Source organism: Myotis lucifugus, unplaced genomic scaffold (genome assembly GCF_000147115.1).
Source record: "Myotis lucifugus unplaced genomic scaffold, Myoluc2.0 scaffold_208, whole genome shotgun sequence".
Taxonomy (NCBI): Eukaryota; Metazoa; Chordata; class Mammalia; order Chiroptera; family Vespertilionidae; genus Myotis; species Myotis lucifugus.
The window spans coordinates 360,349-364,927 of record NW_005871256.1 but is presented as its reverse complement, the minus strand read 5'-3'; positions in this window follow the sequence as shown (position 1 = coordinate 364,927).

The following is a 4,579-nucleotide window of genomic DNA, read 5'->3' as shown; positions in this document are numbered from 1 at the left end:
TCGCACAGAGGTGAGTTTCTGGGGCCCGGTGAGTGCGATGCCTTTAGGGAGCACCCATTACCTCCCCGCTGGCTACCGGACTGGTGCTCCCGATGTCCGAACGCAGACACCCAAGAAGCATGTTCTGCGAAGGGCTCCCTACTTGTGCTGGGGAAGTGCCTCTGCCCCTGAAGATAAAGCAGTTCCGTTCTCCCACCTGGGGCACGACAACAGCTCTCTGATTGGCAGCCCTGCTTCCCGCCCCTCCAACTGGTTTTCTATCCCCAAAGCAGAGTTGTCCTCCTGAACAGACCGGGTCACGTGACTCTCCCCCGTCTCCGAAATGACCACAGAAGCCTCAGCATCTCCCACACTCCTTCCCGTGATTGTGCCCACCTCTCTGGCTTCGTCTCATGCCATCTCGCCCTCGCTCACCAGGCCTCAGCCACACTGGCTGCCTCACTGCTTCGCAGATGGGCCAAGATCAATCCCTGCTCAGGGGCTTCGTGCTTGCTGTTCCCTCTGCCAAGGAGGCTGTTCCCTCAGATCTCTACATGACTTGGCTCCTTCCTCTCAGGCCTCCCCTGGAACGTCACCTCTGCAGAGAAGCCCTCCAGTCTTGCTGTTTCAACTCACTACGTTTCGCCTGGACCACAGCACTTATCACAAGACAATACCTTCCTGGCGACCGAAGTGTGTGCTTCCCTTCCCCCGTGAGCAGAAGCGCCCCATGAGAGCAGCGGCACTGTCTGGGGTCACAGGCGCGACCCAGCCCGGAGTGCTAGCCGGGGCACCCGCCCGCTTCTTAACCGAGTGTTGGCATTTTGTTCTCAGCAGCTTCGTAATCAGATCTCACTCCCGAACCCGAGACGAGAGAGGGGGCTGGGTTGGGGACACAAAGGTGCCTTGGGTCTTGGCACAGACAGCAGCGCTCCACGGAACCGGAGTGGCCGATGGCGGCTGAGAATCAAGCTTGCGGCCCCCCGCGCCCCCTGCGCCCCCCGTGCCCCCTGCGCCCCCCGCGCCCCCCGTGCCCCCTGCGCCCCCTGCGTTCCAGAAGCTGACCCTCCCTGGACCTGCCGACTCAGCTTTTCACAAACGAGGCCGGCTCCCAGGCCTGGACGCCAGTGTCACCAGCTGCAGAGTTAGCACAGACGGGCCTGGGGGTGAAGTCCGATTCCCCCTCGCAGAACAAACACACACTCCTCAGCCCGTCCCAGGAAGCTGCGCGGGAGGCCTGCTCCCGGCCAGGCGCCCAGAGCCCGTGGCCGGCTGCCGGCTTCAGCAGCGCCAGCCCAGAGCCATGCGGCCCTCCAGCCCTGAAATCCAATGTTCTGCCCAGGGCTGTGAATCCCTCTCCAAAGACACACACACAAAAAAAAAAAAAAAAAAATGAGGGTGGGCCCATGTCACCCATGGCAGCTCTGACATGATACCTTTCGGGGAGGCCCATTTTCACAAAGCAGTCTGATCGCCTGAGACGCTTCTGTTGAAAAGACCCATCACGGCGGCTGCTGTCGGGAATGAGAAAATGGAAATCACGAGCAAAACAGAAAACGCATCCCCCGGCATCTTAATGATCTCGGGGATAATGGCGCTGCTCTCACATCCAGGGACGCTGACAGCCCGGGTTTCCGCGTGAGGGTCAGGCGGGTTCATGATTTTTTAATTGGGCTCATGGCTAAGCCATGTGCCTGTCATGATGCCTTAATCCCTTGCCTGTCGCCCGGCAGAAATGCCTTCCCTCCCCTCGTCTCCCCCAAACACATGCCTCTTCTCAGGGGGAAATGCGCTCCCCTCTCTGGCAAACAGATCCCTTCTCCTCGGAGGGCTCCGCACTGGGTGAGCTTGCATTTCTCTTGCCTAAGAGAGCCATTCCCCGGAGGGAAAGGAAAGGAGGGGGATCTGCTGGCTGCTCCTCGGTTTCCATATAAACGCCCTCGCCTCGCTCCCTCGCGGAGATGACCGGAGAGAAGCGGCTTTATTTCAGGAGGCTGCGCATCCATCTCCCGGGAGCCCCGCCTGCGTTCCTGCATTTGTTTTATTGGGGGGGACTCGCCAGGAGGAACAAATGGGAAACGCTGTCACGGGGCTGAATATAAATCCGTGGCCTTCATTTGGAATGCTCGCGGTGACGGGGAGATCTTAACACTAATAAAAATAATAATGAGCCTTGGGATGAAGAAGGGCGGGGAGTGTCATTTCTCAAGTGGGCTCTGAGGTGTGAGGGTGACAGCAGCCATCAGTTAAGTAAAGAAGCACCAGCGCTCTGACAGGCAGTGGCCGCACGGACGGTCGCTGAAAGCAGGAAGGACAGCTCTTTCACTTCCCTTCCAGGTTCTTGCCCCGAGAGGGCAGTGAAGCCGGACCCAGGTCCAGGTCAGCCCTATTGGGGGTGGGGTGGGTAGGGGGGTATGGGGGGGGCGGTCAGGAAAGAGGGAGGGAAGGAGAAAGAGAGGGAAGAGACCAGCATTCTACATTCATTCATTGACTTAATAAATGCTTGTTGCACACCTACTATGTGAAACTCCCCCCCCACCCCACCCCTCTCAGAGCTGATGAAGAAGATGATTTCAACCACATAATCACACAAATAACTATGGGTGTTGCTTTGCTGAGTGCCACCTGGGTCGCCCGGTCCATGCTCCTGTGCACAGGAGTAACCAGGAGACAAGACCTGGAGGGGAGGGAGGGGCGGGGGTAAGACAGCATCCCTGGGGCACGGGGGAGGGTGGCTGTGGACGTCCGCTCTGTCTGATGCTTCTCCTCTGCCAGGGCCTGGCTGAGTATTCTGCAAGCACCATCTTATTCACTCCTCCAACCAGCCCAGTGGGACGGGCGCTGCTCTAACCCTATTACCGACGAATACTCAGGCCTGGGAAGTCATATTGTTCACCCAGGAGCCTGTTACATGCAAGATCCCGACTCAGAGCCCGGTGGCCCGTCTCCACAGCACCAACAGCTCCCGGGCGGGGGGGGGGGAGGGGGGAAACAAGGCCGCCTTGCCTGCCCACCTCCCTGCACTGGCCTCCTCCTCTTTCGGGCAAGCACAAACATTCTCTCTCTCTCTCTCTCTCTCTCTCTCTCTCTCTCTCTCTCACACACACACACACACACACACACACACACACAAGCCAAGGTGACCCTCAGCTTCACCACCTCCTTCCTCCCCAATCAGATGCTTCTTCGGATCCTGTGATTTGGGCCAAGAGCGAGGTGAAGAGCTGGGCTCCCACCCGGGATGTGGCCGAGGGGCCCGGAGGAAGGGGCAGTGAACCGGACGCTGCAGAAACAGGCATTTGGCCCAGAAAGCAGAAAGGACAGCTCCCTAGGCGGAGGGACTGCGTGTGAGAAGCACGGGTGTGGGAAGCAGGGCACATCTGGGAAAGCGAGTGTCATCCGGGCTGGCTCAGAGGTCCCCGCTCTGCGCAGTACCCCCTCCCCCAGTGCTCCCCGTCTCAGCAGGGGCCCCGCCAGCCACCCCGGTGCCTGAGCCACACAGACAGCACCCTGCACTGCTCGCTCATTCATCCAAACTGGCATCAAGTCCCGCTAAACACAGCCTGAATCTGTCCACTTCTCGCCTCATCTTCACTGCCGCCTCCTCCTCCAACACCACCATCTCCTGGGGCCACTGTCCCAGCTGCTGACGGGACCCCACCCGCTTTCGTTCATCAGACTCCCTGCTTACAACTGCTCCCCATGCTCCGCTCGAATGGTCCGCCCCAGCGACCAAGCCCGCACCCCGCACGGGTCAGGTCCCTGCTTTCTGCCTCACGATCCGCTCGCCGCTCTTCCTCTCTGGCTCCCGGCAGAGTCCGCACTTGCACACGTGCGCGTGTGATGACTGGGGCCGACACTTGGAGTCCAGGGTGCAGGGCTGCCACCACCCCTCCCAGTCCCGCACACAGCAGCCCTGCCGCTGATTTTTTAAAATTGATTCCAGAGAGGAAGGGAGAGGGAGAGAAAGACAGAAACATCAATGATGAGAGAATCATTGATCGGCCGCCTCCTGCACGCCCCACACTGGGGATCCAGCCCGCAACCCGGGCATGAGCCCCAACCGGGAATCATACTGTGACCTCCTGGTTCAGAAGCCGATGCTCAAACATGGAGCCACGCCGGCCGGGCCCTGCAGCCAATCCTGGTTGAGAGACGGGTAGATGCTAAAGCACTCGGGGTGTGGCAGAGACGGGGCCTGTGGGGGAGAGAAGTAAGGGACAGGTCCCTGAGCCTCTCAGTCACCAAGCGAGTGATACAGGGGACAGCACCGCAGTCTCCCTGGGCCCCACAGGGGCACGGCCTGCCTCTCCCCTGGTGCCGGCCAGCGGCCTTGGGGCTCACCGCAGGGCCTCTCTCCACCAGCACGGCTGAGCTGCTGAAACAAACCAGCGGAGGGAAGATGATGTGTTTGGGGGTGCTGACACCTGCCACCCCAGCCAGGGGCAACCCCCGGTTCCCCCACAGGCTTTGCTACGCCCAAGGATGCCCACGGCTCAGTGGGGCCCCAGGAGCTGGCAGGGTGGCCCAGGAGTGGCAGGGTGGTCCGCACCTTCCCCGGCTCCAGCCATCCCAGCGAGGCAGCTGGGGAAATGGGGTG